The sequence below is a fragment of the Zosterops lateralis genome, assembly GCF_965231275.1.
Source record: "Zosterops lateralis genome assembly, chromosome: 1".
Taxonomy (NCBI): domain Eukaryota; kingdom Metazoa; phylum Chordata; class Aves; order Passeriformes; family Zosteropidae; genus Zosterops; species Zosterops lateralis.
The window spans coordinates 4,709,033-4,725,004 of record NC_139762.1 but is presented as its reverse complement, the minus strand read 5'-3'; the positions used below and the strand labels follow the sequence as shown (position 1 = coordinate 4,725,004).

Here is a 15,972-nt window from a genome sequence, read left to right as displayed (position 1 = left end):
AATATAAAATTAGCCAGAATTGGGCTAAAACATCCTAGGGGTCATTTAAACCACACCTTAATTATTTAGTCTGATTTGCACTGGATTTTTAGCTTGCCAGGTGACCGAAAATGTCAAGAAGAACAAAGGTGTAAAATTTTGAGCAGGAATTTACGTCAGTTTCCCAGATTTTTTTTGAAATCTGCAGCTTCCCAAATGAAATAAATGGATGGGATCCTTGAATTTTAGATGTTGGTAAGTGTTCAAGGCCAGGACGGACCTGTTGGAGACCTGTTCCAACACTTGCAACTTCCTAGAAATGGAGTCTGAGGTGTCTGACTTAACTGTGGTTGTCTACATTATGCATATTTAACTTTTTAAAGCTGAATTCTTTCTGCACCTCTATTTTTTTTATTTTAGATATTTTGATTTATTTATGTACTTGATTTATTTATATGCTTTAGTATTATTATGGCATTGGAACTAAATGAACTTTAAAGTCCCTTGCAACCCATTTTGTGATTATGAGCAAAGGTTGTTATTTCTCCAACACAGTCCTGTGAGTTTAACATTAAAATTCCACTCTCCACAGAAATCAATAGCTGAGTGTTCCCCCACACCAAGAAAGCCATAGTTTCATTTAAATTAATTTATTACTTTATGGAGACGAAAGAACAGCCCAATTTACCCTCTTCAGCTAAAACGGAAAATAATCATCTTCTTATAAGAAGCTTCTTATATAAGAATAAACAATTTACGGTCTTTAGAAGAAAACACCACCCCTCCTCAGCAGAATTATACTGGATTTTATGGATTGTGTTCCCTAAAAGTCTTTGCTGGAGGCAAAACCTGCAGAAAATATAAACTAAGCAGTCCATAAAAATGTGATAGATGGGCACTGCTCATGCCAGCACTGCTCTGTGCTGCAGCTGATGTGGCTGGGATCATTTGTCTCACTTTATGGTCTGCAGAGGAGCTGTCAGGGCACAGAACTCTCCAGGTCCCCTTAAAAGTCAAGAGGGATCCAGTCTGTGAAGTCACTGGACTCTCTGGGATGATTTCTGTCACCATAAAGGAGACACTTAAATTGGATCAGATAAATTGTCTTCTAAAAGGGTTCTCTTTCTCAGCATTAACAATGAAGACAACTTTGGGCTGACCTCGTCCCTGGGACACGTCTGTGCTGTAAATGTCTGAACTGAGGGACAGGAATTCCATCTGTAGGGAAAATAAAACTGGAATCAGGCCTGGAAGATCTTTCCTGTAAAAACAGCCTCAACTTTGTGCAGAGTTGAACTCTTCCACCGAGGCTTTGCTTTGGCTTCTGTCTTTTGTACAATTTTCTGTGATGATTTTGTTTTGGCCACGGAGGAATCCCGTTCCTAACCATGATGTTCTGTACCCGCCGTGGGGTCCCTCAGCCCTGGAAGGACAAGGAGCTGTTGGAGTGAGTGCAGAGGAGGCACCAGGATGAGCAAAGGGATGGAGCCGCTCTGCAGTGAGGAAAGGCTGGGAGAGCTGGGATTGTTCAGCCTGGAAAAGAGAAGCTTCAGGGTGACACAGTTGTGACCTTCGAGTACCTGAAGGAGCCAAGGTTTAAGACTGAACGGAGAAGCAGCTGCCACGGGATATTCCAAGAAAAAAATTTCTTTCAGTTCCCCTGAGGAACTAAGGGATTCCCAAGGAGTAAATACAATTACAGCCAGAGTGTTTACTGTTCCTTTCTGTTTAGGAATTTCCAACATGACGGCAATGATGCAAAATTTCCCATAGGCAAAAATTTCCCAAAGACAAAAAGCAAACTTAAAAAAAAAAAAAAACTACTTAAAAGATTATTACCTCTGCTTGCTAGTCATTGCCTAAGTGAGAGTAAACCAATTTTTACCTTTAGGAAATTCCAAATCATGCAGACTTAGGAATCTGTTTCATTTTCAACAATTACTGCTAGAGGTTTAAAAAAAAAATTTAAATTGATTTCCAAAAGTGTAAATGTTTTCCTTTACCAAGGGAAAAATTTTTACAAGCTTGGAAAATACATTAATTTTAAAAAATCATATTAAATCCAGAAAGGGAAAAATGTCATAAAAATCAATTTCTTCCCGTTATGTCTAATCAGAAAATGATTAGAAAATGATTAGAAAGTTAGAGGCTTGTCTGAGTAAATTCGGAGACTTTCACCCTTTAAAATAATGAAGATAAAACTCACTCTCCACTGTGGATGCCTAAAATTAGGAGAGAATAATTCTGCCTCTCTTTTTTGTCATCATCTTCTCTGCTTACATTCATTTTTTGTGCAATTAAGGTACCATCAACATTTTGCAGCCCTTGGCTTGCATTATTATGTGTTTCTCCAATAAACTGAATAGTAAATATCCAAAGAAATTGCTGTTCTGAACAACAGGGGTTCAATTAGGGAAAGCAGCGAGTTCATTTTGAAGAATGATCCAGGAATTATTGGAATCATTTGTGTGGAAAGGACCTTTACAATCATCAGATCCAGCCATAAATCCAGCAGTGCCAAGCCCAGCAGTCAGCCATGTCCCCAAGTGCCACATCCACACAGTGACTCCACCACTTCCCTGGGCAGCCTGGCTCAATGCTTGCAGCTCTTTTGATGAAGATTTTTTTTTTCCTAATATCCAATCTAAACCTCCCCTGGTGCAGCTGGAGGCCGTTTCTTCTTGTCCTATCACTTGCTGCTTGGCATATAACATTTATTTTCCATTGCTGTGGGCTTCTGCTTCCACAATTTGTGTGCCGCTGAAGACCATTTTTGGTGATTCATAGCAAAGGAATCCACTTTAATGCTGAAAAGACACCATTTTTTGTGCCATCAGCACACTTTGGTGCAGATTATGTAGTTCAGAAACACAAAGGAAGGGGCTGTTCAGCTTTCTGGTCCTTAGAACTGGAATGGTTGTTAAAGTGCAGGCAGAATTCTTTGAAAACCTTTCAGAAAACATTTTGTCAGTTGTGAGAGGGACAATTTGAGTCAGATGATAAAGCCAGGGAGGGTTGAGTTGTGTTACTGCAGCTGGGAGAGGAGACACATCACGTCCAAAGGCAAGGGAACAAGGATAAAAAAGATGCAGAGTCTGTTTCTGGTCTGTTCGTGCTTCAATCTCAATATTTTGTCTTCCTGGAGAGGGCCAGGTCACCCAAGTGTCTGCCTACCTCTGAACCAGCCACCAGTCTTGGCTGATTCACAGTCAGAAAGAGGCATCTCCAGAGGGATGTCTCCTGTTAGGAGCAAATCACAGGATAAAATGAATTGATTCATGAAGACATTTGTATTCCTTGCTGAAAGGTTACCAGCTCTTCTTGGAAACCTTCATTTTCTATGCCTGCTTCTTTGTAAATCCATGTAAACTCTGCCTTCATAGATTCCCAGCTGCTTTCTATTTTAATAGTTTTTCCTTTCTTTTACTGTTTCAGGCCATTAATGAAAGCTTTTAGGAGACCAATGAGTTTTCATTTTCTGCAGTTCTAATCTCAGAGATGGAAACTCCAAATCTGTCTCGTGGTTATAAATCAAACTTTTATTGTTAGGATTCATTTTCTCATTAGGATAGGACCTAGAAGCTTAAACCAGATCAGGATGTCTCTTGGGATAAACACTGCAGATCTCAACATAATCAGAATGGAGGAGAATTTTATCCTTTAAACAGTAAGAGTTTGTTGTTGCTTGTTTGACTCCTTCCTTGCCTTTGTATTTACTCTGGAAAGGATGTGCCTCAATGAGATTTTTCTTCTCTTAACTGCTGCTCTTAAAACTACATCAGTCCCAAACTCATGGGTTGTATTAACAGTACAAATGTAAATGCTGAAAAATTAAAATCTCTTTGCTATGCAAATGGAAGACACTCAGCAGAAAATCCCCCAAATCAGCACTTTGCAGTAACTGGGTATTTTCTGAGTGCTTTGTAGGAACCTGGAGATGCTGAGTTCTTGGTCCTGAGCAGTTAACTGCTACTGGGTGTAGAAAATGAGGCAAAATGGGTTGGTTTAGTGCTGTTGTTTAGCTAGTTGGGTGTTACAGCCTCCCACATGCTTCAGCACAGACCATGGATTTGTGAAGTCAGCAGGTGCAGTTATGGGATACAGCTCATTGTTTCTAATTATTTCTTCACTTTCCTCTTAGTTGGTGCTATTGGTTGGTAAAAACAAATTGTAGAGTCATAGAATGGTTTGGGTTGGAAGGGATATTAAAGAAATTTAGTTCTCCCCCTGCCACGGGCAGGGACATCTTCCACTACCCCAGATTGTTCCAAGCCCTGTCCATCCTGGCCTTGGACACTTCCAGGGATCCAGGAACAGCCACGGCTTCTCTGGGCAACCTGTGGCAGGGTCTGACCATCCTCATGGGAAAAATTTCTTCCTAATATGCACTAATATCCAATATAAACTTCCTCTCTGGCAGTGGGAAGACATTCCCCCTTGTCCTTGTAAGGAGCCTCTCTTCATCTTTCTTGTTTCTTCTTAAAGCACTGAGCTTGTGCAGAAATGGCAGCAGGAGAAGAAAAGCCTAAAAAGTCCCAGATTCCCATCCATCCCCTGATCTTCAGAGCAAAGTCCAGCTCTAGATCCTGCTCCATCCCACCTCCACCACCTCCATCTTCCCAACAGCCCAGCAGGCTCTGTAAGATGAGTAAGGACTGCTGGGGACACTTAGGAATCTGGAACAAGAGGTAGAGTAGGATCTGAGGGTCCAAAGAGGAAGATGGAGTGAGAAATGGATGTCTTATATCTCAGGAATTTGTGAAGGAGCAGGAAAGAAGAGGAAAGAGAGTACAGGAAAAATCTGGAGAGGAGGGGAAAGACACACACTCAGGTGTGCCCCAACTGCTCAGCCCCTCCCCATCCAGTGAAATTTCCAAATGAGCACTGAACCTTTACTGTCTGAGGAACAGGGTCTAGAAGGTGAAGGAAAACACTGACTCAGACTGCACTGACACAAGCAGAAATAATCAAAGAGCTTTGGAATGCAGCACTTCTGCTGCTTATTCATGGACACCGTGAGAAATTCCAGGAAGAGAAGTGCTGGATAGACCAAAGGCTGTCATGGCAACAAGGTTAGCAGCACTCCTGTCACACCTTAAACCCTGTAACTGCGTGTGCTGAGGTGCTTGGGCAAGTTCTCTTTGAGGTAAATCCCACAGCTGACCCCCTCCGAGGCTTTGTGCCAGAAGATTCTGCAACACTTCAGTGAGGTCTGCCAGGACCCAAGTGACTCAAGAGCTTTCTTTAACTCACTTGGGCTGTGTTTCAGTTTTCCTTGGCAGGTTTGATCACGTGTTTGGGACTTTGCAGCTAGTGCTCAGATCACGCAAAGGATCAGGTAAGAATTCTGCCTTGCCCACATCCTTATTCTCTCCCGTGACAGCCTTGCCCACCTTGCCTATTAATTAATGAAGCAAATATATTTACTCTATAAACACACCACAGCATCCACCTGATGCTGTTTTCCACCATGACGACACAAAGACTCCGACTTCAGAAGGCTGAAAATGACTCCTTTATTCTCAGGAAGTGGCTCCCCTTTTATACTGTTCTACACAGACCAATGTGACTGGTTAAAAGACAAACCTCTTCACTCACATTGGTCAGACTAGAGGGACATCAAGAAGAAGTCCCTCCTAGGGAAAATGTGTAAACAAATTTGCTGTTACCAAAACATGTCTCTTGTTTACAGAAAATTTCCCGGCAAAGGAATTTCAGAACACCAAATATCTCAGGCACAAACCAGGGCTACATCCACCATTAACATTTCCATATCAATAACCAGCTATATCATGGCACAGATAAAGAGAGCAGGTGTTTTTATAATGCTGATCACTTTCCCCATGCTCCATAAAAACCTTTTAAACACCATTTTTTGTAGGGCATAAAGGTGTTTCTGCAGCACAAAACACACCAACCACTGTCATAACATTTATATCCTATTTTCTCCACATCAAAATATGCAAGTGGCACATTTCATACAGGAGGAGAGTGGTTATTAGAGCATGGGGAAGACAGGAATTTCAAAGCCAGCTCCAGCTAACGCTGGGATGTTGGACAAGTTATCTTCACTGCCCTTACTTGACCTTCCAGTAATCACTGCATTATTCACTGTGAACACCTCAGCACTCCCTTCTCCAGAGTCATCTCTTCTATTCCCTGGAACTTCCCACCAGCCACCAAAAATTTCAAATGGAATCCATTCTTTTAGCATGGATCATAACCATGAGCCTCACCTTTGGGGCTGTCAGCGTTTCTGAGGAAGATCAAATGAAGATATCAACACTTGAGAGATGCAGCTAAAAGCAAAAGCAGTTGCACCGATCAATTAAAAAGCTCTCAGGTTGTGCGTGGGCTTGCCAGGCTACCACAGAATATTTAAAACTTTTGCAATGCAAAAATGTCAGCTGCTTGCTTTTAATTGCTCTGGGTTCAGTCCCAATCAAGTACTGCAGGCAGCCTGCAGAACAAGAATGCCTCAAGTTCTGATATTCCTCTGGTGACTGGCTTTGAGTTCTTGGCAAATAATTTCATTTTTTGTCTTTCGCCATACATAGAACAGAGGTAAAAATATCCAACCCTCAGCTTCCGTGGATTCTGCTTTTGCTACGAGTTTTTTTCGAGTTTTAAACTACACAAAGTTAACCAGAACAAAGTATTTCTGTTTATTGTAACACTGGAAGCAAGAAGTAACTGCAAAATTGTGGACTTAAAATCATGCACCCCAGTCAGGCCTCCTGGAATGAGATAAAGAGTTACAAAGTGCTCTGAAATCTGCAATGCAGATCAAAAATCGAGTATTCTTTGCTTGTTCCATCTGTGGACTATGGGACTGCAGAAAAACAAGGTAACATGCTGCATAGATTTTTTTTTTTCCTTTACTGTGTGTTTTCCCCAAACAGACATGTTTATTTCATTGTCTCGTGGATGTTGATGAAATTCTGATGATTTTAACAGAGAAACAGAAGACATAACAATTTTTACTGTTCATGTTTCAACTGCTGCCCCTGAGCTCTGTCTCCCTGCTGAAAACGGTCATAAAGTCTTATCCTCCAGGTAGGGGAAATAATAGCAAAAAATTTAATAACATGTATGGCTACATTAATTTTCATTGTCATTGTGTAAAAAATAATTTCTTTTTTAAAAGGTACATCTACTGGGTGAATTTCTGTATCACTCATCTCAGAGATTTGTAGCACAACAAGCTATTTTACAGCAACCTAAAAAACTGCATTTTTTCTGCTAGTAAGAATTTTACATTTGGATCTGAGAAGGTTTTGTAAGAAATTAAATAAAAGAAGACCAGTAATCCATCAAAACAATGTGACAGAACACCAGCCACATCTGAGTGAACTGGGCACTCACCCAAGCAGAAGTGACAAGTACTTTAGGTGGCAACAGTGGCATTAAAATAGCTTTTCCCTCCTCTGAAAATCAAGACTTTTAAAACCTCTAGGAGTAACAGGGGAAAAAAGAATTGGTGAGCATCCTGCATAAATAAATGTGTAAATTGAGTTTATTTATCCATGAAGAAAATGGAGATCTGTGCAAAGTTTTAAATTAACTCAAACAAGAGAAGAGATACATTTTTCTGGAGAGAAGACAACAAAAAATGCTGATGATACTCCTAAATCCTAGAACTGGGAAGTTTACCCAGTGGTTACTGGAAGGATAGTTTCAGCATCGTGAATTTGGTTTTTGAAATTATCAGATATTGATATATATTTATATATGTATATTTTTATACATAGATAGTATAGGTATATTTAACAACCCACAACAAACTGCTCAGATAAGAAGCTGCTGATCTTAGTCAGAAATCTTGTGTTTAGCTAATACAAATTTTAAAGAGCTGATGATGCCCACTGAGGTGTGGCTCCACACTGAGGATTCATCTGAAGATTTCACATCCACCTTCACAGGGACCAGCACTCTCCTTGAACAGATTAACAGCAAAATTGCAAATACATCTCACTTCTGATATTAACTCTTTCCCCTTTATTTACACAGGAGGCAGCGAGTAATAGTCTTCCACCTGCTGTGGAATTACCTCAGGGATACTTTCAAAGAAAGAGCAGGTTCTTAGGGGAATGATTAATTTCCTGTAACTCTGGATATTGCAAAGTAGGCATCTACGGCTGAGCAGGCCTTAGGCTGCCTTTAAACTCAATAAATAAAAATAATAAAAAAAACCCAGGCTTGTTTAAAAATACCAGAGCAGTCCTTTTGGTTCTGCCTGAGGGTCTACCTACGACATCTTCCAGTCTCCAGCAGTGGATATTTAGGGAACAACACAGAGACAGGAGATAAATGAACACTCTCCCAGCTCCCATGTTCATCCCAGAGGATTTCCTGCACAGGACCAGGCTTCTCTGGCATGGTAATAACCCCCCGTGTATTTCACAGTGACAGCAGGCAAGAAATTGGCTTCTAAATGCTTGGCCTGATGTACCAGGGTTATCTGCACAAGGTGGAGAGTCCAGAGGGTGAAGAAGGAGCCTTGAATCAGACTCCTGTTCAACATCAGTAAAGCTAAGACACCACCCAGCACTTTATATACCCTTGGCAACCTGTTTCTCATTTGTGTCACCTCTTAGCTCCTGCTGTGTGCAACCTGAAATATCTGCATCCATAAACAATCCTTTTGTCTGACCATTTATGCACAGCAGTAGCACGACAAAGAGAGAATGCATCTGCCACAAATAAAGATGCACAGAGGGTGAAGTGTTGAACAGTTCAAGCCCGAGTGGCTTACATAAACCATGTTAACATTTTCCATTATCTCTTTCTTATACAGCCAGTGTCCACCCTCTGACAGTTTAACGAGCAAGATGAATGCCTGGAGGGGAAAAAAAACAACACTTATCGTTCTTATTTGGTAATGGAATAAGAAAGCTGAGCAATGTAGAGCTGGAGCTGTATAGGTTGCTTTGCATTTTGCCAAGCTTTAGTGCTTAACTATTTTTGTGTACATGGGACAAGAGGCTGCCCAAGGAAGTGGCTGAGTCACCAGCCTGGAGGTATTTAAAAGGTGTAGATTTGGCACTTGGGGACAGGGTTTAGTGGTGGGCTGGGCAGTGCTAGACTCAGTGATTTTAAAGGTCTTAGACAATTCTGTTGTTCTATGGTTCTGTGACTATACAATAAGATGTCCTCATCTCAGAGTTGAAAGCCAAGGCAAATTAATTCCCTGCATAACAGAGTTTATTCATCAAAGCTCAACCAACTGATGCAACCCAGAGCTAAACAAGGACCTGCCAGCTCCAACTTTACTGCAAGTGATTTCTTCAAGCTGAGTCTCTGATCCATTTTCTGTGTTCAAATTCTAGTCCAGGGTAAGCCAGAACAGCACCTGCAAGTATGAAGCATCTCTTCACTTTCTCTTCCTTAAATCCAACCACTGCTGGATTCTCCAACACCTTTGGGCACAGACTGAACACACAAAGAATAGATGGTGGAAGGTCACCCTCTGTTTTTTTTGCTGTCAGTAACTGCTAGTGAAGGAAGGCAGGTATGATTTTATACACAGAGGCCTAAGACACATGGAGTTTACCCTCACAGGGAAATGGATGGAGATCAGCCTCACCTTGGTCTGGCTTTGTGGTGAATCTGGCTCTGAGTGTGGCCATTACAGCCCTCCAAAAGGAGCATGGAAACATCCACTTTGTCCAAAGCAGGAAGACAAAGGTGAGACCACAACTGCGTGTCAACAAGAGCACATCTAGAGGTTCATTCCTAACCTGGAGAGTCAACTCACTCATGGGTTCATGGGCACTTAACTGAAATCAGAAACAACAACAACAAAAATTGCCTATTCCACCCAATCTCTCCCATTTCCTATCAGCACTGCAGACGTTGGACATCCTCTGAGCCACCCATCCTTCAGAACAGTGCCAGCTCTGGTGGGCTTACTCTTAGATTGCCCAAGGAGTTATTTTAACCCTTGAAGGGCTCATCATCCCCCAAACCTAGAGAGAAATGCTGATTTAAAGGACAGGGGGTGTTTTCATTTAGGAACAGACATACTGAGATGATTCTGTGTGAACAGAAAAGGCACTTGATCTGTTCTGTAGAACTCAACAAAATGAGAGGTTCTATAGTGTGTATTGTTATCTATCAAGGGTGCAAAAAATGGTGTCTAATTCATAAACCACTTTCAGCAAATGGTATTTATTGTACTAACTGTATAAATTCAAAGATTTGGTATATTTGATGGAGTGAGGCATTGTAACAGTCACTACTGAGGGTCTGCTGGGAATGCACCAGACAGAAGTGAAAGAGCCAGGACTGAGGTGTGCCACCCTTCTGAAATATGAAAAAATAACCTCAGTGGTCTATTCCCAGGGTCTTTACATTCCTGTGTAATGTAAAGTCCGAGGGCAGATTCCTTCCTTTGGAGCTTTACTGAGGTTCTGCAAAAATACCTTTCCACGGGGTCAGGACACTGGGGCAACTTCTCTCTGAAACATGTTTCATGCTGAGCATTTTACAGCCTCCTTTACACAGCTTAGACATTTGTTGTTGGAAGAACTCATCAGCCTCTGGACACCTAGGATAAATGTGGGAACCTTTAGATGTATTTATCTATCTCAGCCATAAATCATTTACCCAGAAAATAAAACCCAAACCCCTCATAAATATTTTGTTTCTACAGCAAATGTAGAAATTAGATGGGCTGCACAGGGACATGGTTTGGTCATGGTCCTGGTAGTTTGGCATTAATGGTTGGACTGGATGATCCTAAGGGCATTCTCCAGCCTAAATCACAGAATAATTTGATTTGGAAGGGATCCACAAGGATTATCAACTCCAGCTCTTAAGTGAATGGGCCATACAGGGATCAAACCCACAACTCTGGCAGTATTAATTTTTTTTCTCTTACTCTAATCATCCCCTTTAGTGGACCACAAAACTTGGACTGTCTACAGTTTCTTAATACACAAAGGATTTCCATACCCTTGGTTTGGAACTGTACCAGACTTGAAAAAATACAACTTTTTACGTTTAAATTTTTAAATTACAGGGGCAGTAATACAAATTGTTCAACAACAATTGTGCTGTCACCTTTATTTTGGGCAGCACAAGCAAGCAGAGCTAGACTGCCTGGTATGTCATTTGGGGCAGTGGGAAAGTAAACCAACATCATCACCTCTATTTAAACAGTGCTGTTGCAACATCTGAAAATAGGAAGGGCTGGGGAGGCTGCTGGTGTCCAGCACGAGTGGTGATGGTGCAAACATCAGTGTCTGAGGTTATTTTTCTCTCTGGCAGCAGTGCCTGGGTGCTGTGGATGTGACCCTGTCCCCCAGGCAGCTGCAGGAGCAGCGTGGGGAGCTGCAGGCTGACGCCAAGGGAGTGAAAGCATATGTGAAAATAAATAGCCCATCCAAGTCTCATTGGAAATGGGACTGCTCATTGATGTGGCCTGCTGGGAAAATCAGGAGGGAAGCAGAGAGAATTGCTGCCATACCATTACTCTGGAGGGATATTTAGGGATGTAATGATGCCAAACTTCTGTTTCCAGGAAACAGACTAGAGTGATGTACAGAAATAAATAACCCTTGGAGCAGAGAGGGGCTCACCTTCGCAGTTCAGGATGGAAAACAAATTATCAAATGTGCTTGTGTGTCATAAAACTTTCACCCACTAAAAGGATCATTGATTCAAGAATGATTGATTCAAGAATGATTGAAATTGATTATTTAAAACTAACAAGCCAGCCAAGAACAACACTATTTATTCATTCCTAATTTTGTGCTTCTGAAGTGCTGGAGGAGCCTCTAGAATAAAACACTGTCCCAGCAACTGGGAAAATGATGGCAAACTCCAAGTGAAGTCAAGTTACCTGGTGACTTGATGAGCATCTTTGATGACTTGTGGATCTATCCCTGGGATCCATCCCTGGATACATTCCTGCAACACCCACCAACACTTTCCTTAAACCACTTTAAGCACTTTCCTTAAACCACTCAGCTTCTCCAGAGACTTGAGGAAATGAAACAACACAGGAGAAGTGGAAGCCTGAATTTGTACAGGTGGAATCCTGCACCAATCAGAATCAGGATGTTTACACCATTTCTGTGAGACAACAGCCTTTCACTACAAAGTGACCAGAATGAGGGCAAGGAACCAATCCCCAGATCAAGAGGATCCAGTCAGCAGGAGGATCAAATATTTCTTCCTTTCAGTGCACCCCAGGACTTCTTGAAATGAAATCCATGACATCTGATTTACTGCCTCTCCTTTACTGGATTGTCTGAATACACTTAAACACCATAAATGCAAACTGCACCCTTAAACTGACTGAAGGGGAAGAAGGAGAAGAAAACCAGAGAATGCAATAATTTGTATACTGACACAGCACAGTCACATTGGCCATCCACATGCTGGCTTTTTTTTTTTATTTATTTATTTTTGTTTGTTTGTTTGTTTCTTTTTTTTTTTGTTTTTGACAAAATTCCTATTTTCAGATGAATCATCTTTTGACAAGGTCTTAAATATTTTATGGTCAAATGTGTCAATGGAACAAATAGGGGAATCAAAAGATTTCCATGCAAAATTAAGTAGGATCAGATGCAAGCTGAGACTTGCAGTCTCTTGTGGAAACATGTAAGATGGGGAAGTCAAAGGATGTGAAGGGAATAATGCAGAAACATTCCACAATGCAGAGAATATCAGTGTGAACTGAGGACCTCTGCTCTCTAAGTTCCTATAAAAATTCAAGATATAACTCAGAGCCTGTATCATACAGATATAATAGCCACCTGCTCATCCTGGATATCACTGTAATTCTAGTCAAACTAGACCAAGAAATTACAACATCAGAAGCATCTTAAGCTGAGTTTCCCCATAAAAATAAATTCTGCCATTTCAATCAATTCCTCTTATATATGAAAGCAAAGTAATAATGAATACAATTTTTTTCTTCAGGTTCACAAACACAAAGACACTCCCCATCTGGAGTGGTGCATTTTCCCCATTACCCAGATCTCTTCTGGATTGTTCTATGAACCCAGGAACTCCTGCTAGGCCGTGGCCTTTGTGAAATGAGTCTGGTGGTGAAGTGTGCCTTGACCCCATACCAAGGACTTCTGTGTGTCCAGGGTGGGAGCAGAGACCATGTTGGGTGGGGAATGACATTGGGAATATTCAGTCATCCCCTGACAGCCTTGGAACATTCTTTATCTTCCATTGTTACTAGAATTTTAAAAATCACATATCTACCTACTGGAATTTTTAAAATCAGTAATCACCTACCCAGATTATGGCCAGGATGGAAATTTAGATACCTACAGGAAGTGTAGTATGAATGTTGCCATCTTAGCTCTATGACTGCCTGTTGTAGTTGTAATAAATTCTCCTGACAGCCTCTGTAAACATTAAATTAGTCAGTGATTAGGAACTGCTAAAAATCTCGTGATACAAACCTCAAACTGCTGCTGGTTCAAAAGTCATGTAAAAATTCCATCTGTGGTGAACTGGTGTTTTTACAACATCCTATTAAGATCACCTTTTGCTGGGATATGTTTGATGGTGGTGCTTTAGGTGATACTAATTAATTTTATGTGTCATCTTTTAGATATTGACCAGGTCTGGGACTAAGACTGGACTGAGCTGCACCCAAGCTCTGTACAGAGTTTAACAAGCAAGGGAAGTCTACTCTGACCCTCATGACTCAGGAGAAGGGTCCCTTTTACCCTTTTGCATTTGTCATCTCTGTGTAAATCATTCCATCTCAATTCTAACTCGATTTTCCTCTGTGTGTTTCATCCACGTAAGAAGTTCTAAAGTGGACCTTGACACTGAACTTTGCTAACTCACACTTTTACAAATTCATGCTGAATATACTTTTGCTAATGGCTTTGATGGTGATTCCATAACGACCTAAACCACTCATTGACAACACTATCAAGCTCAGAACTGAATCCAAGCAATCCTGAAGGTGCCATCCAGGGATTTTTCAAGGAAAAAAAGGCCCAAAAGAGAAAAATGAGTTATGTTGCTTTCCAACTCTGAGAAAGTATTTCTTGGTTTAAATCGCTTTGGAATGAATTTACAATGCCATTCTCTCAGCCATTCTGTGAAATTACCCATGCATTACATTCTCAAAAGCATTTTATGCCATCTGTTTGGGATACTTAGTGTGAACATATTTGGGGGGTGAAATTAGTAATTATAAGAGGAGGAAATTAACATATTGGACTAATTAACAGCATCTTCTGGAAAAGAAACAGGGAAGATAACGAATTACAAAGCTTAATGTTTACTGTTCTCCTGGCTAAATAAAGATTCTTCAATATGGCTGTCCTTGGGTTTCTTTTCTTGATTTTTTTCCCTTCTAAAATATGATATCTGCACTGTGTCAAAGAACAGGAGCCAGAGAAAACCCTCACACACTGCAGGCTCTGTGGTCTGGCTCTCTCCATCCACTCTGCTGAATGGAGCTCTCCAATGTTCCTGTGTGACACATCCTTGTCATTATCAGGATTCAAAATGAGGGTTGCAACACAGCTCATCTCATTTTGGACACTGAAATATTAGAGCAGACTTAGTTACAGAAGCTCATTAACCTTGGATCCCAATAAAGAAAAAGCATTTCGTTTCTGCTCCATTTTAGGTTTTAATTCAGGATTAAATCATGCTTTGGTCTTTAACTGTACCAATAGAGCTCTACTGACCATGAAGAGATGGTAATTATATTTCAGACCTCCATTTTTAATGAGAATGGTCATAGGGGAACAGTCCAGACTGTTTAGAAGATCCAGTTTTCATGAAGCACAAAACCAACATGTCATGGTGAGAACCCCCATGTTCTTGCTGAGGATCCACCACACTGAAGAAAGAACATTGGTCCATGCTAAGCAAAAAACTGAACTTTTGTCTCTAGGATTTCCCAAAGTTCACCTTATGCCTACACCTGAGGCTGACCATGGAGCAGATTTGAGGTTTACTGTATTTAGGATTTATTACGTGTATAAACCCACTCTCAAAGCACAGTACAGGATTTCTAAGGATCATAGGAAAGTCTGTCCTAAAAAAGCTGCAGGTTGCACAGGATAAAAATCAACTTCCACAAATTTCAGAGCATTGCTTTACCTCTGATCAATGATATCTCACAAAGAGAGTGGAGTAGAGGAGAGGCTTCTGTGGCTCTTCCCTTCCCTTTTCCCATTAAAATTCTGTTCCAGTAGCCACACTCCACTGGAGAAGATGCCCTGTGCTCATGCATCACATAAACAGCCCAGAAAATTATATTTTGTCAACAACTGAAAAATAAATTGTTTGCTGACTTCTAAGACAGCCTGACGTGAAATCTGTGGGGTTTTTTTCTAAAATAGAAGCTCTGCACAAGGAAAAACACTTCATGAATAAATGGCAAGTTTTAAGATAATATTTACAAACACATTCAAAAGGCAAAGAACACCTTAAAAAAAGGTCCAAATATAGAACCTCATTTATCTTCCCTTTGGTTCCAGCTAAGGAATGGAATAGATGGTCATTAAATTGATATAAACAAATCTGCTACACGAGGCAGAGCTGCTCCCTGGAACACAATGGCACCAAGGGGCAGAACTCTGGCCAGATTCATAATACAGGTCAGCACACCCATTTATATGCAAATTGAGAGGCAGTTAAGGCACCACAACTTTCACACTTCAGTCTGATATCTAGATCATCTTATTGTCCTTAAGGAATTGATAAAGTCAGAATAAAACACCACGACATATTTCACAGAGAGATTTTTAATTCCCTGAGCCTCCTTTCCTTTGCCATTTCCCAGGGCTGGAGAACTGGCTGAATGATAATACCTACATTAGATTTTAAACTCCTCCCTCCATGAAAATTCACCAGGGGGAAAAAAAAAAAGTGAAGAGGAAGGGAAGAAATTTAATTTTCCCCCCAGAAGCACCATTCATTGCAGCACATGCCCTCAAGTCCAGCTGCAGTGGCTCTGAGTGTGCTTCTCTCACTTCTGAAACAAAGCTGGGTCCA

At 40.9% G+C, this 15,972-nt stretch overlaps 1 protein-coding gene and 1 long non-coding RNA gene across 2 annotated transcripts in view; one reads left to right on the top strand and one right to left on the bottom strand.

The window, feature by feature from the left end:
- LOC310907600 overlaps window positions 1–15,972 on the top strand; it is a 544,908-nt gene that overhangs the window by 421,683 nt on the left and 107,253 nt on the right. The window lies entirely within an intron of this gene.
- The window catches only part of CRHR2 (corticotropin releasing hormone receptor 2), a 140,792-nt gene that overhangs the window by 110,983 nt on the left and 13,837 nt on the right, over window positions 1–15,972 (bottom strand). The window lies entirely within an intron of this gene.